General features: G+C 38.2%; 1 protein-coding gene across 11 annotated transcripts in view; it reads left to right on the top strand.

Moving 5' to 3' along the window:
- MAP3K13 (mitogen-activated protein kinase kinase kinase 13) overlaps positions 1 to 24,744 on the top strand; it is a 175,824-nt gene that overhangs the window by 22,309 nt on the left and 128,771 nt on the right. For 8 of the 11 annotated variants that reach the window (XM_045037164.1, XM_019840026.2, XM_019840025.3 and 5 more), the window contains one exon: positions 5,484 to 5,611. The exons of 1 other annotated variant lie outside the window; for it this stretch is intronic. The gene's annotated coding sequence lies outside the window, so the exon portion shown is untranslated. 2 more of the 11 variants (XM_045037169.1, XM_019840030.3) reach the window with 2 other exon arrangements.

Genomic DNA, 24,744 nt, shown 5'->3' with positions numbered 1-24,744 from the left:
TTCAGTATAGCTGGCCATTACATCAGTGCTTCTCAGATCTCTGCCCAAGAACCCTTTTAAAGAAGGAGAGAATGAATTTGTAGCCCTAGAATTTGGAAGGGGACCTCCTATAAGACATTCTATGCTTGAAATTTCAGGATTTGTCTTCAGAGCTCATGCATAGTTTGCATTCCTCTGTTTCAATATATTTTCCTCCAAACAAAATTGATGTTGCATACAGATCTATTTTGTGGTTTCAAGTATCTCAGTTTGAGAAGCATGATAATAGATGGAATCTCATTTCCCAAAGGCCTTTAAATTAGAAGTGCTTTCTTGTAAGAAAATTTTGACTTCTGTAATTTGGGTAATTTGAGTTCCATTTAGGCTTTACTGAAGGTGAAAAAGTTCTCTTGAGTGACCTCCTTTGCAATCAGCGATTTCTCTTGTTAACTGTCTTATGGACTTTTGTCTACCCTCATTTTTTGAACAGTGCATTTGATGGAACCCTTCTTCTTTGATCTTTCTTTTTTCTTGGTTTCCAGGAAATTGCCATGTCCTACTTATTTTCTATCCCCTTTGACCATTCCTTCCCTGTCTCCTTTACTACTCCTCTCTCCCCCTAATTGTGTTTCTGTCCCATGGCTCAGTTTTCACTTCTTCTTCCTCAGTCTCTGTCATCTTTCTCAGCTACCCCAGTTCTGTGCCCTCACCAGGACTGTCACCCTGTAATGTCCAAATGCCTTTTGGACAATTGAGCTTGGACATTTTAGGGTCACTGCTTACTTGGCATTTATAAACTTATTCATATCCCCAGTGCCTTGCATAGAGCCTGGCATGAGGGTACCAGCAAATACTTATGAATGGATGAATGGATGAATGAATGAATGAATGAATGAATGAACTTCATTCCCTTTTAAATAAGCTTTCTCCTCTCAGTTCCATCTTTTGTCACTGGCATCACTGATCTTATCTCTGCTTTCTGCTATTGCAAGTGTTTTGTTGATTTTTTTTTCTTTTGAAATGATTCTCATCTCCACATTAGCTCGTTTCATTGTATTTTCATAACTTTTACCCTAATGCACCTTATGCCAAGATTACTCCCAGTTTCCCATCTGGCCTCTTTGATTCCAATCCCTCTTCTCTCCAAGCCATTGCCCCTGCAACTGCCCTAATAGCTGTTTAATATTTATTTATTGGTTTATGAAATTTTTTATTTTTGAGATAATTATAGGTTTATAAAAAGTTGCAAAAATGGTACCTTCACTCAGTTTCTCCTGATGTTAACACCTCTCATAACTTTGGCTTGTTTGGCTTTGGCTTAATTTCAAAATTAAGAAATTAACATTGGTGCATGACAACTAAAATCCAGACTATAAGTTTTCACCAGACTTTTTCCTACTGTACTTTTTCTTTTCTTATTTTAGAGAAAGAGGGAGACAGTAAGGGAGAGGGCAAAGGGAGAGGGAAAGAGAGAGAGAGAGAGAGAGAGAGAGAATCTTAAGCAGGCTCCATGCTCAGCACAGAGCCCGATGCAGGGCTCGATCCCACGACCCTGGGATCTTGATCTGAGCCAAAATCAAGAGTTGGACTGCTCAACTGACTGAGCCACCCAGGCACCCCACTACTATACTTTTTTCTATTCCTGAATACAACATTGCTATTTAGCACACCTATCAATTTTTAAATAGGTAATATCAACTTTGGTGAGAATTCAAAACAGACAAAAGGATATAGAAGTTTCCTTCATACCTCTGAACTATAACTATCCTGTCTCTTCCTTAAAGACGACCCATTGTTTCTGGTTTCTTGGATATTCTTCCTAAGAGATTCTCTGAGTACATAACTCATATACATATACACACATACTCTTTCATACATACACAAATAGTTGCATTCTAAATATGCTGGTCTATATCTTTTTTAAAATTTGTTATAGTTTCATTATTTTAATCAATAACACAAAGTTGCTTTTTTTTTTAAATTCTAGTGTCTTATTGGATATCTGTACTGTAATTTGATTTGCCAGTTCCCTACTGATTGACCCCTTTTACCTTCGCAAACAATTCTCTCTGTAGTGAATATCCACGAACATACATCATTTTACATGTGTATTTTTTTTTAATTTTTTTTTAACATTTATTTTTGAGACAGAGAGAGACAGAGCATTAACAGGGGAGGGGCAGAGAGAGAGGGAGACACAGAATCTGAAACAGACTCCAGGCTCTGAGCTGTCAGCACAGAGCCCGACGCGGGGCTTGAACTCACGAACTGCGAGATCATGACCTGAGCTGAAGTCCGACGCTTAACCGACCAAGCCACCCAGGCACCCCTACATGTGTATGTTTTTAGTTACTACTAGGTAAAAGGGAATGCGCATTCATAATTTGATTGCCAATTTGCATTTTAGAGTTTCCACCATTTTATCCTCTATTATTTCCCTATAGCCTCACCAAAATTGTGTCTTATGAGACTTTGAATTTTGCCAATTTGATAGGTTAAAATATAGCTTAAAATTTTGTCATTGTACCTTCAGTTTATATTTCTCTTATTAAAAATGAGGTGGAGTGTCTTTACATATATTTAAGAGCCATTTACATTTTCTTCTGTGAACTCTTCATATATTTTTCCATTTTTCAATTAGGCTATTAAAGCACTAGTGTTATTATTTCATTTTCTTGCTTTAAAATCCTTTAATTCTTGGGGCATCTGGGTGGCTCAGTCGGTTGAGCACCTGGCTTTTGATTTCAGCTCAGGTCATGATCTTGAGGTCCGTGGAATTGAGTACCCCCTCCCCACTGATGCTGTCAGCATGCAGCCCGCTTAGGATTCTCTCTTTCCCTCTCTCTGCCCCTCTCCTACTTGGGCACACATGCTCATGCTCTCTCTCTCTCTCTCAAAAATAAACTTTAAAAAATAATCTTTTACTTCTTTCTATTTTCTCCTGTGTTAAGTTGAAGTCCTAGTCCCCCTTTTAAGACTACATCATATGTTTCAACCCCAGTTCACACTACTTTCCAATAACCACTATCGCTCTGACCAGTTGGGTTTTTATACTCTCCCAAGGGTGCCCTGTGCTCATTCCTTCCACCATGCCTTCTTTCATAGTGTTTCCCCTATCCCCCTCTCCATTCACATATCCTCTTTTGAGACAGAATTAGTTGTCACTTCCTTCAATTGGATAACCTTTCTTTTAATTTCAAGTAGACTTCTAGAAAGAATAATTAACTGATAGTTTGTAAACTTTTTTTTTTAAGTTTGTTTGCTTATTTATTTATTTATTTAATTATTGAGAAAGAAAGAGAAAGACAGTGCCAGTGGGGAGGGGCAGAGAGGGAGGGAGAGAGAGAAACCCAAGCAGGCACTGCTTTGTCAGCATAGAGTCCAAGGCAGGGCTCAATCTCTCAAACCATGAGATCATGATCTGAACCAAGATCAAGAGTCAGACACTTAACTGACTGAACCATCCAGGCACCCTGATAGTTTGTAAACTCTTAACAAAGAAAATGGTAATCATTGAGACAGCACCAAACTATTAAAAAACAAAAACTGCTCATATCAACCTAACCACATCTCCATTTCCAGCATGCTGTGGACACATCTTTATTTATTAAGGCATTTTATTCTCTTGATATGTGTGAGAAATTAAAAAAAAAAAGTAAGCTGTATGAGAGTAGGTGGTTTGTAGCTGATCAAACTTGTGTACCCAAAGAAGTTTCCTTTTTTATGTTTATGTATATATTGTGTGAGAGTGAGCGTGCATTGGGGAAAGACAGAGAGGGAGAGAGAGAATCCCAAGCAGGCTCCATGCTGTTAGCTCAGAGCCTGATGTGGGGCTTGATCTCACCAACCATGAGATCATAACCTGAGCTAAAGTCAAGGGTAGGATGCTTAACCAACTGAGCATCCAGGCGCCTCTCAAAGAGTTTTGTTTCATGATCAGTGTCAAACTGAAGATCTCTAATAACAAATATCTGTCCTCCATTTCAGAACTCTGTTTTTGATCTTGATTGGTCAATGTTTATTTACTAATAACTTGATGGATACATGAGAATTAAGTAAATGCAGTTAGGCTTAAAAAGGTACTTCCTATGACAGTACAGAGGCATGATTAAACATAATCGTTGGGGGGACGCTTGGGTGGCTCAGTCGGTTGAGCGTCTGACTTCAGCTCAGGTCATGATCTCACGGTTCGTGAGTTCGAGCCCCGTGTCGGGCTCTGGGCTGATGGCTCAGAGCCTGGAGCCTGCTTCCGATTCTGTGTCTCCCTCTCTCTCTGCCCCTCCCCCGTTCATGCTCTGTCTCTCTCTCTCAAAAATAAATAAACATTAAAAAAAAAATTAAAAAAAAAACAATCGTTGGGAAGGATGGGCTAGAACAAATAAGGTGAAATTTCAATTGAATTGAACATAAAGCTCTGCATTTCATCTCCAAAATTAGTTGAAAGAAAGAATGAGGGTAGAGTCAGGCATCTGGTGTGATATAGTTTGTATGACAAAAAGTTAGGAGTCCACCAAGTATAGCATCAGAATAAGGAACTTAATAGTTCTACAATTAGCTTTTTCTTTATCAGACTTCATTTGGAGTATACTATTCAGTTTTGGTATTATATTTTCAAAGGAAATTAATTTTGAAATTAAAGTACCTGTATTATGTTTCTATTGCCGTCGTGATGAATTATCACAAACTTAGCGGACTAAAGTAATGCATATTTATTATCTTACAGTTCTGTAGGTGAGAAATCCAACACAAAGGGGTGCCTGGGTGGCTTCGTTAGCCCCCTGACTCTTGATTTTGGCTCAGGTCATGATCTCACCACCGTTCATGGGATCTAGCCCCGAGGTGGGCTCTGCACTGGAAAGGTGGAGTCTGCTTGGGATTCTCTCTCTCTCTCTCTCTCTCTCTCTCTCTCTCTCTGCCCCTCCCCCACTTGCACACGTGTTCTCTCTCTCAAAATAAATAAACATTAGGAAAAAAAAATCCAACACGGATCTCAGTAGGCTAAAACTGTGGTATCATCAGGGCTGCATCCCTTTCTGGAGGATCTAGAAGAGAATCTGTTTTCCTGCCTTTTCTAGCTTCTAGTGGTTCCCTTCCTTCCCCTTCAAAGCCAGCAGAAGCAAGTCCAGTCCTCACTGACCACAGCTGAGAAAGGCTCACTGCTTTTAAAGGATTCGTGTGGTCAGGTTGGCCCCATCTGGATGATCTCCCCATCTAAAAGTCCTTAACCTTAACCACATTGCCAAAGTCCCTTGCGCCATGTAAAGTAACATATTCACAGTTTCTGGTGATAAGAGAATGGACATCTTTGTGGGGGACCATTATTCTGCCTACCACAGTTCTAACTGCAGAAGATCACCAGGATAGAGAAGGGGCTAATTGGATAGAGAAGCAGACTAAGAAGAATTGAAGATGATCCCCAAATATGTTGCCTAGGAGAGAATGAGATAATGTTTATAAAGTGATTAGTGCAGTAAGTACATAATAAATGGTTTCTGCTTCAACAGCTAATGCTACAAATTACAGAAATACAGTAGCTCAGAAGAGAAAGAAGCTTGGGGATGTGGAAGAAGATGAAGCAGCATAACATTTTATCTTGCCAAGAACAGAATTCGGGATCCACTTTTACTCTTAGGTAAGCAGGTGGTTTCAATGTCAGAAAGAACTAAGTTTAACAAGAACTCTGCATTATTCCCCTAACTAGTGAAAGAGAGGGAATGAAGGTGGGGGAGAAGCAACTTTCTGGTCTCTTTTTTGCCATGATTGCACAATGTATAGATTCTAAGGACAAGAGAAAACTTTTATTAAAAGAAAACACGATTTTTGAAGCTCAGAGGAATGACTATATTAGTTTTTCCCCAGGAACATATGGGAAAGAAACGTCCTCAGAAACCAAAGCCCAACTATCAGAGATTATGAGATTTTTCAGGCTCACCTTATGATCTTCCTTGCGTTTGTCTCTTTAAACACGTTGAACTCGACCTTAAAGAAGCTGCTGCTAAATAGTGGTCAAGCAGTAGTTAAATTAACAAACCCTCCCACCTCGCTCCACTGGGTGGTAGCTTCCAAGGCCACAGTAAACGTGTATCAGTGTGAACCTGATCCAGAAACAGCCAGGAAGGGAACAAAGTTTAGTCTGTGAGGAAATAGGTGGCTGCCGGTAGTTTCGTGCTGTCTGTCCAGATTTCACTTTGCTGTGTGGTGTAAGTAATTTTTTTTTTTAAATACATTCCAATGTAGAAAGATTGTGGGAATAATTTCCATCTTAGATTAAAATAAGGTCTTGCCTGGTGTAAATCTTGTGTAACTGCACTTAGTTAAAAGAAAGCTTCAGCATTTTAAAAAATGAAGAGGAACACCATGAAATCTTTCAGCAGGTGTTCTGCTAAAACGGGTCCTGCTTGCATAAGATGGCTTTTAATGTCTTGTCTTTGGCTGAGTGAAGATGTTTGCGGCCAGAAAATAATACCTAGAAATAATCTTAGGTAGTGCTTAGATTTCTCCCCTGTGCTCTTCCCAGCGGCTTTTCCTTTAGTTCAGGTTCATGTTACAAGTTTATGTTAGCAAATATTTAATAGTCTTTCAGACAAACTGGGGGTTTTGTGATCCAAAGAGATGAAATGAATGAAAATAAAGTAGAACTTAATACAATGTAATAAGCTGTTGAGAGCCTAGATTTAAGAACAGCATGAAGTGTTTTCAAAGGGGAGGGACTTGGTGAACTAGAGGGAAATGGCAAGCAGCTTTAGGAATTTCACGCAACTTTGTAGAAATCTGTTTTAAGATTTTGACATGCATACTAATTTCCCAGTCTAAATTCCCAGTACAATAAAATTTCATATATTAAATTGGAATTGTTGTATTTCAGCTGTTGCAGTTCAACGTTGATAAAGATTCCAGGAACTACACACATCGTTACACAAACATTGACTTTATTGAGTGCGGCTCTAAGAATGTTAAGTTTGCATTTGGTGTTGGAGAAATTGATATTTTCTTTTTCTGTTTTGCCACATGTATTTAAAAAAAACACTCCTGGTACAGGACAATTTTATGACTTTTAATATAGAAACAAAGTTTGATGTCGTTAATATATAAAAATTATAAATGCCACCTGTTAGCCAGTAGCCTTTCAAATCAATCAAGGAGTGCTGAGGATACACATTGTTTATGTAGAAGTAAGTACACATGGTTTCCCCTTTCCTCTGTCTTTATCTCAGATCTCAGGGACATCCAGTCTGTTTCTCTAGACTGCCTCATATTTCTGCAGGACTGAACAGAAGCCCAGATGATGGTAATTGGCCCCAACTGACCATGGGTGGAATAGAAGCCCAAGACACACTGTCCTAAGCAGGTTCTAGGACTGTAATAAAGTGAAACCTTTACTCACCCTTTAGCTTGCTGAATCTCCATGATTCTTGGTTCCTGAGCTGATTCATTCCTCCCACTCAATAGCCTCTCCTGGGCCAGGTTACTTATAGTTGTTGGTTGTTGGTGGGCAGTGGTGGAAAGGTCCTAGGAAGGGAGCCAGCATGGCAGGTGGCTCTATTGCCAGGGAAGAAGCTCTTTCAATCTTTTAACAACCTGGAAGGCCATACAAGGGTGTACCAGCTGAATCATAAGACCATTTTGGATATTTTTTCATTTGTTTTTCTATTTTTAATTGACATTTTTATAGTTAGGGTTCTGTCTAAGCCTGAGGTCTGGTTGGAAGGCTCTTTGGTGCTAGGAAAGGACACAAGGCCACAGATGAAACTTTGGTTCACTGCTCCTGGATGGAAAGGATTTGGGACCTCACACAAACCCTGAACCACAGGATGGTGATGTTCTCTTCATCCCCAGGTGTCTGCTAAGTCATGCCCCCCTCCCTTCATGGGAGCTGAGTAGAAAGGGTGCCCTTTTTCTTTTTTTTTTTTTAATTCCAATGTAGTTAATGTATACTGTTATATTAGTTTCACTTGTACAATATAGTGATTCAACAATTCTATACATTACTCCGTTCTCATCGTGCTAAGTGTACTCTTAATTTCCTTCACCTATTTCACCCATCCCCCCGCCCCCCCCCCCCATACCGCTCTGTTTGATCTCCATAGTTAAGAGACTGGTTTTTGGTTTGTCTACCTTTTCTTTGTATATTTGTTTCTTTTTTTTTTTTTTTTTAGAGAGAGCTCATAAGCAGGGGAGAGAGGGGCAGAAGGGGGGGCGGAGAGAGAGAGAGAGAGAGAGAGAGAGAGAGAGAGAGAGAGAGAGAAAGAAAGAATCCCAAGCAGGCTCTGTTGGAGTCCTGATGTTGGAGCCCCAATGTGGGGGTTGATCCATGCTGGACCCTGGGATCATGAACCTGAGCTGAAATCAAGAGTCAGACGCTCAACCAAATGAGCCAACCAGGAGGTCCTGTTTTGTTTCTTACATTCCATATACGTGTGAAATCATATGGTATTTCTCTTTCTGACTGGCTTATTTCACTTAGCATTATACTTTCTAGATCCATCCATACACACACACACACCACATCTTCTTTATTCATCTATTAATGGACACTTGGGCTGCTTCTATAATTTGACTGTTGTAAATTATGCTGCAATAAACATAGGGGTGCATGTAACCCTTTGAATTAGTGTTTTTGTATTCTTTGTGTAAATACCCAGTAGTGCAATTGCTGGAGCATGTGGTAGCTCTATTTTTTTTTTAATTAAAAACTTTTTAGTTAATTTATTTTGAGAGAGACAGAGAGCACAGCAAGGGAGGGGCAGAGAGAAGGAGAGACAGAATCCCAAGCAGGCTCTACGATGTAAGCACAGAGCCTCATTCGGGGCTTGAACTCACAAACCTTGAGATCATGACCTGAGCTGAGATCAAGAGTCAGACACTTAACTGACTGAGCCACCCAGGCGCCCCAAGGTAGCTCTATTTTTAATGAGGAACCTCCATACTGTCTTACACTGTAGCTACACCAGTTTGTATTGCCACCCACAATGCACGAGGGTTCCTTTTTCTCTACATCCTCACCAGTACTTGTTGTTTCTTGAGTTTTTTATTTTAGCCATTCTGACAGGTGCGAGGTGATATCTCATTAAGCTTTTGATTTGCATTTCCCTGATGATGAGTGATATTGAGCATCTTTTTATGTCTGTTGGCCATCTGTATGTCTTCTTTGGAGAAATACCTGTTCGTGTCTTCTGCCCATATTTTAATTGAATTTTTTTTTTTGGTGTTGACTTGTATAAGTCCTTCATATATTTTGGATACTGACCTTTAATTGGATATGTCATTTGCAAGTATCTTCTCCCATTCAGTAAGTTGTCTTTTAGTTTTGTTGATTATTTCCTTTGCTGTACAGAGAAGCTTTTTATTTTGATGTCCCAATAGTTTATTTTTGCTTTTGTTTATCTTTCTTCAGGAGACATATCTGTGGTCTGAAAAATGCATGTTATGACTTCAATCTTTTTGCATTTTTTGAGACTTGTTTTGTGGCCTAATATGTGATCTGTTCTGGAGAATGTTCTGTGTACACTTGAAAAGAATGTGTATTCTGCTTTGTTGTTCTGGCCAGTGTCAGAAAAATTACTGCCTTGGCTCTCTTTAGGATTTTTATGGTTTCAGGCCTCACATTTAGGTCTTTGATCCACTTTGAGTTTATTTTTGTGTATGGTGTAAAAAAGTGGTCCAGTTTCATTCTTTTGTATGTACCTGTCCAGTTTTTCCAACACCATTTGTTGAAGCGACTTTTTCCCATTGGATATTCTTTCCTGCTTTGTTGAAGACTAATTGACCATATAATATAGGTTTATTTCTAGGCCTTTTATTCTGTTCTATTGATCTATGTGTCTGTTTTTGTGCCAGTACCATACCATTTTGATTACTACAGCTTTGTAATATAACTTAAAGTCTGAAATTGTAATATCTCCAGTTTTGTTTTGTTTTTCAAGATTGCTTTGGCTACTCAGAGTCTTTGTGGTTCTATACAAATTTTAGGATTGTTTGTTCTAGTTCTGTGAAAAATGCTGGTGGTATTTTGATAGGGATTGCATTAAGTGTGTAGATTACTTGGGGTAGTATGGACATTTTAACAATATTTGATCTTCCAATTAATAAGCATGAAATGCCTTTATATTTCTTTGTGTCATCTTCAATTTCTTTCATCCATGTTTTATACTTTTCAGAGTACAGGTCTTTCACCTCGTTGGTTAAGTTTATTCCTAGGTATTATTTTTGGTGCAGTTGAAATGGGGTAGTTTTTTAAATTTCTCTTTCTGCTGCTTCATTATTATATAGAAATGCAGTGGATTAGGGGCACCTGGGTGGCTCAGTAAGTTCAGCATCAGACTCTTGATTTCAGTGCAGGTGATGATCTCGTGGTTCGTGAGTATGAACTTAGGGTACTCTCTCCCTCTCTGTATCTCTGACACCCATGCTTGCTCTCTTGCTCTCTTAAAATAAATAAACTTTAAAAATGCAATGGATTTCTGTACATTGATTTTTATATCCTGAGACCTTACTGAATTCATTTATCAATTCTAGTAGATGTTTGGTGGAGTATCTCAGATTTTCTACATAAAGTATCATATCATCTGCAAATAGCAAAAGTTTTACTTTTTCCTTACCAGCTTTTTCTTATCTGATTGCTATGGCTAGGATTTCCAGTACTGTGTTGAATAAAAGTGATGAGAGTGGACATCCTTGTCTTGTTATTGAACTTAGGGGAAAAGCTCTCCGTTTTTCCCCATCAAGTATGATGTTAGCTGTGGGTTTTTCATATGAGGCCGTTAATATGTTGAGGTATGTTCCCTCTAATCTTCATTGAAGGTTTTTATCATGAATGGGTGTTGTAGTTTGTCAAAAGCTTCTTCTGAATCTATTGAAATTATCATATGGTTCTTATCCTTTCTCTTGTTGATGTGATGTATCATGTTAATTGATTTGTGAATATTGAACCAGTCTTGCATCCCAGGAATAAATCCCCCTTGATCATGGTGAATGATTTTTTTTTAGTGTATTGTTGGGTTCAGGTTGCTAATATTTTGTTGAAGGTTTTTGATCTACAGAGATATTGGCCTGTAGTTCTCTTTTTTGGTGATGTCTTAATCTGGTTCCCGTGTCAGGGTAATGTTGGCTTCATAGAATGAATTTGGAAGCTTTCCTTCCTCTTCTATTTTTTGGAAAAGTTTGGGAAGAATAGGTATTAGCTCTTCTTTAAGTGTTTCGTAGAATTCAGCTGTGTAGCCATCTGGTCCTGGACTTTTGTTTGTTGTGAGTTTTTTGATTATTGATTCAATTTCATTACTGGTAATTGGCTTGTTAAAGTTTTCTATTTCTTCTGCTTCATTTTTGGTAGTTTATGTGTTTCTAGGAATTCATCCAGTTTTTCTAGATTGTCCAATTTGTTGTCATATAATTTTTCATAATATTCTCCTACAATTGTTTGTGTTTTTGTGGTATTGGTTGTTATTTCCCCTCTTTCTGATTTTGTTTACTTGAGTCCTCCCTCTCTCTTTTTATGAATCTGGCTAGAGGTTTATCAATTTTGTTGATTTTTTTCAAAGAACCAGTTCCTGGTTTCATTGATCTGTTCTATTGTTTCTGTTTTTTCATTTCTGTATCATTTATTTCTGGTCTAATTTTTATTGTTTCCTTCTTTCAGCTGGTGCTGGTTTTGAGTTTTGTTTGTTGTTCTTTTCTAGGTCCTTTAGGTGTAAGGTTAGGTTGAGTTGTTTTCTTGCTTCTTGAGGTAGGCCTGTATTGTTATAAACTACCCTCTTAGAACCACTTTTGTTAATTAAAATAAAAACAAAACCACTTTTGTTTTAGACCATTGTATTTTCATTTTCATTTTCATTTGTCTCCCTGTAATTTAATCTGTATGTATTTGTGGTCTTTGAGATTTTTTTCTTGTGGTTGATTTCTAGTTTAATAGTGTTGTGGTCTGAAAAATGAGTGTTATGACTTGAATCTTTGTGCATTTGTTGAGTCTTGTTTTGTGGCCCAATATATGATCTATTCTGGAGAATGTTCTGTGTGCACTTGAAAAGAATGTGTATTCTGCTTTTTTAGGATGGAATGTTCTGAATATATCTGTTAGAGCCATCTGATTCAATGTATTATTCAAAGCCACTGTTTCCTTATTGATTTCTGTTTGGATGATCTGTCTGATGTTGTAAGTGGAGTGTTAGAATCCCCTACTATTATTGTATTACTATTGATAAGTTTCTTTATATTTGTTACTGTTTTATGTATATAGGATCTTCCATGTTGGGTGCATAAATATTTACAATTGTTATGTCTTCTTGTTGGATCGTCCCCTTTTATGATTATATAGTGTTCTTCTCTGTCTCTTGTTACAGTCTTTATTTAGTCTATTTTGTTTGCTTTAAGCATTGCTACCCTGGCTTTCTTTTCACGTAAGTTTGCATAACTGTTTCTCCATGACCTCACTTTCAATCTGCATGTGTCTATAGGTCTGAAATGAGTCTCTTGTAGGCAGCATATTCTTTTCTGTACCTTCTCTTGCTCTCTTCTGTCATGATAAGTTGGCTTTCTTTAGTGATATACTTGGATTCATTGCTCTTTATTCTTTGCATATCTATTACGAGTTTTTGATTGGTGGTTACCATTAGGTCTGTATATAAAACATCTTTTGTGTATAGAAGTCAATATTAAGTTGATGGTTGCTTCAGTCTGAACCCATTCTTTATTCCTCCTCCTCTCAACGTTTTAGGTATATAGTGTCATACATTACATCCTTTTGTGTGTGTGTGAGTCCTGTGACTGATTAATACAGATATACTTTACTGCTTTTGTGCTTCCTACTTTTCTTACTCATACTTATGGTCTTTCCTTTCCACTCAAAGCATACATTTCTTGTAGGGCTGGTTAAATGGTCATGAATTTCTTTAATTTTTGTCTGTCTGGGAAACTCTATTTCTCCTTCTATTCTGAATGATAGTCTTGCTGGATAGAGTGTTCTTGGCTACAGATTTTTTTCCTTTCAGCACATTAAATATATCATGCCACTCCTTTCTGGCCTGCAGAATTTCTGCTAACAGCCTTACAAGGTTTCCCTTGTATGCAAGGGTCTTCTTTTTCTCTTGCTTCTTTTACAATTCTCTCTTTATCACTACTTTTTTGCCATTTTAATTACTATATGTCTTGGTTTGGACCTGTTTGGGTTGATTTTGTTGGGGGATCTCTGTGCCTTTTGGATCTGAATTTCTGTTTCCTTCCCTTGATTTGGGATGTTTTCAGCTATTTTTTCTTCAGATAAATTTTCTGCCCCCTTTTCTCTTTCTTCTTCTAGGATCCCTATAATATGAATGTTATTATGCTTGATGGAGTCACTGAGTTCCCTAAGTCTATTCTCATTTTGCATAATTTTGTTCTGTCACCTGATCAGCTTTTTCATTACTCTTTCCTCCAGATTGATGATTCATTCTTCTGCTTCCTCTAGTCTGCTATTTATTCCATCTACTGGATTTTTATTTTCATTTATTATTTTCTTCATCTCTGATTGGTTCTTTTTTATCTGTTTGTTAACAGTCTCATTGATGTCCTCCACTTTTTTCTCAAGTCCAGTGAGTATCTTTGTGACTGTTACTTGAAATTTTTTACCGGCATATTACCTATCTCCATTTCATTTCGTTCTCATGCTGTGATTTTATCCTGTTCTTTCATTTGGGACATATTCCTCTCTTTTCTCATTTGATCTAACTCTCTATGTCTGTTTCTGTGTGTTAGAAAAGTCAGCTATGTCTCCTGACCTTGAAAGCATTGGCCTTATGAGGAAGAGATCCTGTAGTGCTCTACAATGCAGTGTCCTCTCTAGAACCTGGCACTGCTGGGGTGTCTCGTATGTGTGTTGCATGCTACTTTTTGGCTGTTGTGACTGAGCTGCTTTTTCCCTCAGTCCAGTCATCTCCAATGGCTCTCTTTGCCTGTTGTGGGCAGGGTTTGGTACCTATGTTGTTAGTGGGCCGATCTGGGGCTGCCTTTGGCTTGAGTTTAGTCAGACCAGGCATTTGCCAGAGATGTAGTAGCACCAAACTGCAGGGCGCTTTCCCTGTTTGTCCCCTAAGAAGTTTTTGTTGTTGGAGGAGCCCTGCAATCAGACCAGCTGTCTGCCCCAGCACATTTGTGGGGCCATAGTCTGATTTGTGTGTGGATCTTTCCCTGTCCCCAGGGCAGGAATCTCTTTGGATTGGTGCTGGCCCCTGTCGGGGCTGCTTGCACACTGCCAGGCTTGTGGCCCTGGTTTGAATGGACTCTAACTGATAGTCTTTTGGAGGGGCTAGGGGCGCCTGGGTGGCTCAGTCGGTTGAGCATCCGACTTCGGCTCAAGTCATGATCTCATGGTCCGTGAGTTCGAGCCCCGCGTCGAGCTCTGTGCTGACAGCTCAGAGCCTGAAGTCTGCGTCGGATTCTGTGTCCCCCTCTCTCTCTGGCCCTCCCTCACTCATGCTCTGCTCTGTCTCTCTCTGTCTCTCTCTGTCTCTCTCTCTCTCTCAAGAATAAATAAAACATTAAAAAAAAGAAAGTCTATTGGAGGGGGTAGATCTGCAACATGCTTCGGGGCAAGGCTGTAGTGCCTGCAAGATTTGGACATGGGAAGAAGGGACGTGCCTCTGCTGCTGGGAACAGGACTGGCTGGGCTAATCCATAAAATACATGGACGTGGTGCATGCAGTTTTAACAAGGTGTGTGCAGGGCCTCTATGAAAGGGGATCCATTGCTCCTGCTGTCAGGATTGAGGCTCCATAAAGTACATGGGTCAGAAGACATGGTGTTTGCAAGGTTTGCTCAGGTGTCTTGGGGAGGGGACCTGGAGCACCTGGACTGAGGCAAGCTTGGCTAAAGGGGGCCAGACTTGGTATAAGCAAGCTAGGTAGGCAATGTTGGTGCTGTGCAGGTGACTGTGTATTTATGCCGGGGGGCAGGTGAGGGAAATAGCACCTGCCAGCTCCTTTGTTCCTGCAGGAGTCTCCCTATAATCCCTAACTCTCCAGGACAGGCTCTAAGATGAGTAAATACCTCTCCTTCCCATATGCCCCAGGCATTTTCAAACTACTGCTTCCGTGTTGTATCTTCCTGAGCTGTTTATTGTGCTGTCTCTCTAAGGGTAAGAGCGCAGTTTCCTATCACTCTCCAAAGCTCCCCCAGAACTGAGCTCACTGATTTTTAAAATTCCAGGCTTTAAGTCCCATTGGTTGTAAGTACTCGCAAAATCCAGCCCCTCTAGTTTTCAAAGCCAAATGTTATGGGGATTCATCTTCCCCTTGTGGGCTTCCAGGTTATGACACCGGGACACTATGACATCTATTTCTTCCCTTCTCTGAGTTCGCTCGTCCCTCCCTCCGGCAGACAGTCCTGTGGGTCCATTTAGCTTTCCCACTGCATCTCTGACCTTCCTATCCTCTTTGATGTGGCCTCTTCTTTACATTTAGTTGTAGAGTTTGCTCTGCCAGTCTTCGGGTCATTTTCTGGGTTACTTACACTGATGTGAGTGTTATCTGGTTGCATCCATGGGACAAGGTGAGCTCAGGGTCCTCCTACTCGACCTTCTTCCTAGCCTTCTGGGCTCCTTTCAGATATTTTTAAAAACCTTTTGTAAGAGCCTCTAACATCGAAACCCTTGCTCCTGCCCTACAAAGCCCACATGATCTACCTTCTGACCATCTGTTTAACATCATTATCTACCATTGTTCCCCTCACTCGGTTTGCTCGAGCTAAGCAAGTGTTTTTACTGCTTCTGGAACACAGCAAACTTGTTCATGCCTCAGGGTCTTTGCTGCCTGGAAAGCTCTTCCCTGTATTGTTTCTTCCTTCTTTTCATTCAGAGCTCTACTCAAATACCTCCTCTTCCGAGGCACTACCGCCCAACTTCTGCCACATTGCCCTTTTTTCCTTTACCTTAATTGACTTTTAACAATAGCCGGGGCGCCTGAGTGGCTCAGTCGGTTAAGCCTCCGACTTCGGCTCAGGTCATGATCTCGCAGTCCGTGAGTTCGAGCTCCGCGTCGGGCTCTGTGCTGACAGCTCGGAGCCTGGAGTCTGTTTCAGATTCTGTGTCTCCCTCTCTCTGACCCTCCCCTGTTCATGCTCTGTCTCTCCCTGTCTCAAAAATAAATTTTAAAAAGTTAAAAAAAAATAGCTACCTAGCACTATTTAATTTATTTTATCAAAAAAATATATATGTATACACACATACGACATATAGTCAAATGTACATGCTATATATGAATGAATATATACATGAATATATATAATATTCAGAATTATATGTGTGTATATATTTTTTTAATAAAATCAACATATACATTCTTTCCCACTAGAATATAAGAAGCTTGTCTTGTTCAGTGCTATATCGCCAGTGTCCAAGATAGTACCTACTTGACATATAGTAGACACTTCGTAAATACTCGTTTTATGAATATATTAATGTCAGTGCCATTAAAATTTATTTTTAAGCATAGGAATTTTTTAGTTAATTTTTTGAATAGGTGATATATTCCCATGACTCCCAAACCAAAATTTACAGAAAACTGTGCATTGAAAAGTCTTCCTTCCTTACCAGTGCTCTATCCATTCGGTTTCCATTCAGGGCCCCAAACTGCTATTATTATTACTATTCCATGCATCCTTCCAGAGTTTCTTGATGTACATGCCAGGAAATATAAAACTATACACAGATTCCTTTCTCCTTTTTACAAATACTGTTACACATACTGTTATTAATTTTTTAATTTGTAATATATGTTGAATGTCTTCACTTTTATTTATTTTTATTTTTTTTAATGTCTTCACTTTTTTTTTTTAATTTTTTTTTTTAACGTTTTATTTTATTTTTGGGACAGAGAGAGACAGAGCATGAACGGGGGAGGGGCAGAGAGAGAGGGAGACACAGAATCGGAAACAGGCTCCAGGCTCTGAGCCATCAGCCCAGAGCCTGACGCGGGGCTCGAACTCACGGACCGCGAGATTGTGACCTGGCTGAAGTCGGACGCTTAACCAACTGTGCCACCCAGTCACCCCTAATGTCTTCACTTTTAAATAGCTGTATAGTATTCCATTGTATGGATGTATTGTAATTTATCCAACTAGTCACTTAGTGATGGGCATTTTGGTTGTTTCCAGTATCTTCCCATTGTAAATAATGCTGAAGTTCATAACCCATGCATATATCATTTCATACATGCATACAATATATCTCCAAGATTAAATTTATCACAGTATAATAGCTGTAACAAAAGGTGCCATAAATATTGCTTAGTCGCCTTTCCCAGGGTTTGTACCAATTTGTACTCTACCAGCAGTGAATAAAAAATACTGTTTCTCATATCCTTGCCAACTAAGAGAGTGTTATCAGACTTTTGGACTTTTGCCCATCTGGTAGGTTAAAAAATGGTTTCAGCATAGCTTTTTTTTAGAATTCATAATAAAATTTGTTAAAGTTTTTAAAAATAATTTTTAGATTTAAATTGTGATGAGAAACACAGAATATAAAATTTACCATCTTAACCATTTTTAAGTGTTCAGTTCCACAGTAATAAGTATATTAACATTGTTGTGAAACAGATCTCCAGAACTTTTTCACCTTGCCAAACTGAAACTCTATACCCACTAAATAACAACTCCCCGTTTCCCCCTCCCTCCAGCCCCTAGCAACCACCATTCTACTTTCTATCTCTATGAGTTTGATTACTTTACATACCTCATATGAGTGGAATCACACCGTTTTTGTCTTTTTGTGATTGGCTTATTTCACTTTGTGTAAAGTCCTCAAATTTCACCTGTGTTATAGCAAATCACAGGATTTCCTTCCCTTTTAAGGTTGAATAACATTCCATTGTATACCACAGTTTGTTTATCCATTTGTCCATTGATGGACACTTGGATTGTTTCTGCTTCTTGGCTGTTGTGAATAATGATGCTATGAATATGGGTGTGCAGATAACATTTTGAGGTCATCCTGCTTTCAGTTTTTTTGGATATATACCCAGAAGTGAGATTGTTGAATCACATGGTAGTTATATTTTTCAATTTTTCAGTAATTACATACTTCTGTCCATAGAGGCTGCATCATTTTAGCATTGTTTTAATGTGTGTATCTCTCCTTGTGAGCGGGGTTGAGCATCTTTTCATATTTAAAAGAAACCTGCTCTTTTTTCTGTGAATTGTTCATATCCTTTGACTTTGATGGGATTTTTTTCCCATTATTAATTTGATAACATTTTTTTTGGCTTTTGTGCCTCTCAGTTTTTCAAACTCATAAGCTAGGGGTCACTGGTACATGTTTGGAGTAAAAGTGCCTGGGGTTGAATTCTAGATCTGTTAATAGTTGTGCAATCTTGAGTGGGCAAGTTACTGAACATTTCTGAGTCTCAGTTTTCTTGCCTTATGTCAATAGTAATAACAATGAATTGTTGTAAAGATTAAATGAGATGATGTATATTAGGTGCTTAATATAGAGCCAGTATGATAAGGCAAGAAAAAGAAATAAAAGGCCAAAGTCCAGAAAGGAAGCAAAAGTGTCATTATTTACATATCGTATGATTGTGTATACAGAAACCCCTGTAGAATCTATAAAAAGCTATTTGAACTAATTAATGAATTTTGCAAGGTCACCAGTTAGTCAATATAAAAACTTATATTGGAAATAATTAGGACAGATAAAACAATTAGAAAATAGATGAAAATATCACCATTAAAAATATCAAATACATAGCAATGAATCTTTAAAAAGAGCACAAGGACCTTTATACTGAAAAATACAAAACATTACTGAGAAAAATGAAAGATGACAATTAAAAAGCTCAATAAAAATACCACTGGGGCACCGGGCTGGCTTAGTTGGTAGAACATGCAACTCTTACTCTCAGGGTCCTGAGTTCAAGCCCCACATTGGGCATGGAGCCTACTATAAAATCAACCAATCAACAATCTTAAAAAACAAAAAAACAAAAACAAACAAAAAAACAAGATCATGGATTATAAAACTCAAAATTGTTAAGATGCCAGTTCTCCTTAAATAAATTTATAGAGCCAGTACAATTCCTATCAAAATTCCAGCAGGTGTTTTTGAAGAAATTGTCAAGCTGATTCTAAAATTTATCTGGTAATGTAATGGATATTGAATAACTAAAATCTTGAAAAAGAACAAGTTGGATGATTTATAATATGTGCTTTTAAGACTTAACTATAAAGCTATCAACTATTGGGACTCCTGGGTGGCTCAGTCGGTTGAGCAGCTGACTTTGGCTTAGGTCATGCATGATCTCACAGTTCGTGGGTTCGAGTCCCACTTCGGGTTCTGTACTGACAGCTCAGAGCGTGGAGCTTGCTTCCATTCTGTGTCTCCCTCTCTCCCTGGCCCTCCCCTGTTTGTGCTCTGTCTCTCTAAAATAAACATTTAAAAAATTAAAAAAGCTATCAACTGTTATTATTGCTATATATTGTTATACTGTTATCAACAATTATTGCTCTAAGAATAGATGAATATATCAAGGGAGCAGAATAGAATGTCCAGAAATAGACCTACACATATAAGGTCAATTGATATTTGATCAAGGTGGCACATCAGTTCAGTGACAAAGGGAGTCTTTTTTAAACATGTTGCTGGACCAAATGGATTTTCCTATGGGATAGAAAGAAAAGAACTGTCATGTCTTTATCTTTCCATACACAAAAATTAAATAGACATTGATTATAGATATAAACATAAAACCCAGAACCAGAAAGATAGAAAAAAACAATGGAAAATATCTTTGCAGTCTTGGGGTATGCAAAGATTTCTTGAACAGGACACTAAAAGCACTAACCACAAAAGTAAATAAAATTGAATGAATTTATATATTTACTACAAGGCTTCTCAGGATCTTTAATATGTTGATGTTTCTAGTAAGAAGGTCATGTAACATTTCCCTAAGTTTTTGACCACAGAATCCTTGTTTCCCTCTGGAGCATTCAGCTAAACCGCAGGAGTCAGTATGCCATAGAATATACTTGGAGAAGTTGTTGCTTTGGTTCTTTCCTCAAAACATACTATTTTTGAGAGGTGCAATAAATTAACGATCAGTTCCTCCCTCTTTAGTGTGAGTTAATATAATTGCGTCTATTTCAACAACCAGAATAAAGAAAACCCTCTGCCAAAGAACTGTGATCACACTTCACTCCAAATGACTGGTCAGCCAGCCAACTGTTGGAATTATTACTACTAGTAGGATTCTAAGTCAATGTCATATTAGATTGGAATTCACCATAGTAAAAGAAATAATGGGTGATTGAAGGTGCAAAGCATTGTACTCTGCTGGTCTGCTCTGCCCTGCTTCCTCACTGCCTGTCAAACTCCAAATTGTTAACCCTTTACTTCACCCAGATTGCCCTCACTCCTCCCAGTTCCTAATTGCTGGAGATGCTTTTCTGTGGCATTTCTAGTTTCTGACTCATGGTTCCCTGTCCTAATTATATTCCTCTGCCTGCTGTTGCTGCCCATGAACTGATTTTCATGGAATATGAGTTGTCACATAAGAAATAGAAGAACCAGAAAAGAAGGTAGAAGGAAAACAAAGCCAAACTTCACCTAAACCAAAATTTGGCCCAAGGCTCTCTCTGTTCAAGGAAAGAGATCTCAAGAAGTCGAAATGGTATGTAATGCCAGTAGAAATGTATAAAGAACAGGGCACCTGGGTGGCTCAGTTGGTTAAGCGTCCAACTTTGGCTCAGGTCATGATCTCGCAGTTCGTGGGCTCGACCCCCGCATGGGGTTTTGTGCTGACAGCTCAGAGCCTGGAGCCTGCTTCAGATTCTGTCTCCCTCTCTGCCCCTCCCCTGCTCATGCTCTATCTCTGTCTCTCAGCAATAAATGTTAAAAAAAAAATTAAAAAAGAAATGTATAAAGAACAAAGTTTAAGGAAGTGTGCCTATGATATCTATGGATTATATCTCTAGATAGATTCGTATAGTTACATTTTTAAAGATTTTTAAAATATAGGGGCGCCTGGGTGGTTCAGTCGGCTGAGCGTCTGACTTCAGCTCAGGTCATGATCTCACAGCTTGTGAGTTCGAGCCCCACTTTGGGCTCTGTGCTGACAGCTTAGAGCCTGGAGCCTGCTTCAGATTCTGTGTCTCCCTCTCTCTCTGCCCCCAACGCACTCACATTCTATCTGTCTCTCTCAAAAATAAATAAACATTAAAAAAAAAAAAGATTTTTAAAACTTAAATCCAAGTTAGTTAACATATAGTGTAATAATGACTTCAGGTGTAGAATTTAGTGATTCATCACTTACATGTAACGCCCACTGCTCATCCCAAGTGCCCTCCTTAATGCCCATCACTCATTTAGCCCATCCCCCACCCAACACCCCACCAGCAGCCTTCAGTTCTCTGTATATAAGAGTCTCTATGGTTTGTCTGCCTCTCTGTTTTCATCTTAGTTTTGCTTCCCTTCCCCTGTGTTCATCTGTTTTTCTTAAATTCCACATATGAGTAAAACCATATGATATGTCTTTCTCTGACAAATTTGTCTTATTTCACTTAGCATAATACACTCTAGTTCATCCACATTGTTGCAAATGGTAAGATTTCATTCTTTTTGATTGCTAAGTAATATTCCATTGTGTATATATACCACATCTTCTTTTTCTGGATTATATTTCTAAAAATGAACTACAGTAATAGATGTTAGTTTGTCCTGATTATGGAAAACTATTAGCCAGATATGGAAATATCATCTGTGTCATCTGAATAGAGCTTACTAGAAAGACTAGACTAGAAGTTAAGTAGCTTTAATTTCAGACCTGCCACCAATTTGCTTTTTGATGGTAAGTAAATACATTATTGTAAAGAGGGAAAAATATGCCCTTCACCTCATTGCAAAAGATGTATGTGTGTGTCTGTATGTATATGTATACACACACACACACAACTACATATATACCAGGCTCTGTCTCAGATACTTTTACATGTGCTGTTCTATTTAATCATCTCTATGCCTCCACTTCCTCATCTGGAAAATGAGATAATAATATCTCACTCTGCCTTCTTCCCAGGACAACAAGTGGAATGATCACCAGATAATAGATTCCTTTGAGCATTATTCTGGAATTTAAGGAATAAATCTTAAATGTTATATTGTGAGATGTATACCAGCAAAATGGTGTGCTGGATGCTGGTAAAATTCATTTAAAATGTATTTGCAATACAAACTTAGCAGGAATGATTGTCACAGGATGTTTTATACACATCAAAGACAATTATGGAACACCTGGAAAGTAAGGAACAACCTTTTTTTGTACTTCTCGATAAATGCAACACCAAGTAAACACAGCCCTCACAGTATTTTATGACACAACTCATCAAAGAAAAACAGGAAAGAGAGATAGTTAGGCAAATAGGTAGAGGCAAGATAACAGTGTAAATGACAATAAAAAGAATTTTACATTAAAAATTGAAAACCAATTTTTAGCCTATATTAAGGTAGGATAAACAGAAAGATAAGAAGTACTACAGAAGACATCTGGGGCTGTGGGGTCAAATGGATGGATGCTTATTGAACTCTACTGCTTATTAACCTGGACCTGGGAGCTGAAAGAAACTTGATCTCTTTTCTATCAGCCTGATCCTTTATTATAATCAGAATGGAAGATTTCAGAGCTACTGAACCCACCTGTAGGCTGTCTTTCCATTGTCCTTATAGCTTTCAGAATTTAATAAGATGGTGGGGGTAGAGGCACAATGGCTACCAAGTATCTAAGAAACTATAAGCTTTTCTCACTGAAGTTCCCTAAAAGAACCAGGGGGTCATATACTAGTAAACAAATTTATCAAAAGAAGACTATAAAAAGTTACTAATTTAAAAATTGAAGGGCACCTGGCTGGCTCAGTCTGTGGAGCATTTAACTCTTGATCTTGGGGCTGTGAGTTCGAGCCCCCATGTTGGGTGTAGACATTACTTAAAAATAAAATCTTAATAAAAAATTGAAAAAGGATGCTTGTATAATCTATTATCTAGAAAATGATTAGATAATGGGGTCCATAGAAACAGACATGAAAAATAAGATGGCTTATATGGCTGCTCTGAGAAAATGTGAGAGTAAAAAAAAAAAAAAAAAGAAAGGGGTGGCTCAATTGGTTATGTGTCCAATTCTGGCTTAGGTCATGATCTCATGGTTCATGGGTTCGAGCCCCACATTGGGCTCTGTGCTGACAGCTCAGAGCCTGGAGCCTGCTTTGGGTTCTGTGTTTCCCTCTCTCTCTGCCCCTCTCCCACTTGTGCTCTCTCTCAAAAAAAAAAAAAAAAAAAAAAAAGAGTGAAAGTTGAAATTTTTTCCAACTGGAAAGTTTAAATAAAGTGTTCAGACAATACACTTAAGAAATCATTCAAGATACACATTAGCAGCAATAAATAACAAATTGGAAATCACTACATGTAGGTAGATGTTAATAGTGCTGGTTCACTGAATCAAGAAAAAGATAGAAAACGTGACAATTTTACAACCTGGTACAGAAGTTACCTTCACTCAATAGCATGACCCTTACATCTAATCTATCAAATGAGTTTTTCCATTTTGGTATTTTTTATTTCTAGCATTTCTTTTTGATTCTTTTTTTTTTTATACTTTGATGCTCTTCTTTTCTACTAGGTCCTTTAACAGAGGAAGTTATTGTGGTAGCAGTGACAAGAGTCCGTACATAAGTTAAAAGCTGTAGGAACTGTACACCATAAAAGTCCATTTTACTGTGCATTAATTTACAAAAAAAAGTTATGGCCTGTTCAAAGCAAAAATAATAATGGACAGTAGAGTTAAGAGCATATAAAGAAACAAAATATGTGACAACAAGAGTACAAAGGGTGGAAATGAGGTAGTATAACAGGAGGTAGACTGTAATACATTAAAATTATATAAGGTAATCTCTCAAATAGTGGTTCCCAAAGTGTGGTTGGCAGACCAACAGCATCAGGATCACCTGGGATCTTGTTAGAAATCAGATTCTCTTGGTTCCACCATAGACCTAACTGAATTAAAAACGCTGGGGATGTGGCACAATAATCTCTCTGTGATTCTGATATACACTAGAATTTAAGAACCAATGCTTTAGACCAATGTTTGGATAATTTTTTTTGGTAAAGGACCAAATAATAAATATTTTAGGCTTTGTGGGCAAAATGGTCTTTGTAGCAACTAACTCTGCCTTTGTAGCACAAAAACAGACATAGACAATACATAAATGAATTAGGGTTGGATTCTAATGAAGTGTTATTTATAAAAACAGGCCATTTGGATTTGGCCCACATGCTGTAGTTTGCTGACTTCTGCTTTAGGGTATCCATTAACACATACAGGTACATGCACACATACACAGACACATACACAGATACCAGCTACAATGCCAAAAAAGAAGTAAAATGAAATACTTAAAAATACAGATCATCCTAACTTTGCACGGTAATATGGGACCATAAAAATGATCATGCAAGTTGTAATCATGCAAAGCACTTTTAATATCAATGAGAAGAATTATGGTTCGGTGACCCTAAAAAATTTTTTTTGTCAGAACATTTTTGTTGGGAAGGGAAGAGGAGGATATTTTATTTACTGGAAAGTGTCATCAGAGAACTTTCAGGAGTTCTGGAAATGTTCTAAATCTTGATTTGGTTGGTAGTTACATGGATGTATAAAATTATCGACACTTATTAAATTGAACGCTTGAGATCTGTGCATTTCATGTGTGTAAATTACAGGTAAACAAAAATTTTTTTAAGTAAAAATTAAGGGTTTGAAG

The sequence above is a fragment of the Felis catus genome, chromosome C2 (assembly GCF_018350175.1).
Source record: "Felis catus isolate Fca126 chromosome C2, F.catus_Fca126_mat1.0, whole genome shotgun sequence".
Taxonomy (NCBI): domain Eukaryota; kingdom Metazoa; phylum Chordata; class Mammalia; order Carnivora; family Felidae; genus Felis; species Felis catus.
The sequence above is the reverse complement of the archived record's forward strand: the minus strand, read 5'-3'. Positions and strand labels throughout refer to the sequence as shown.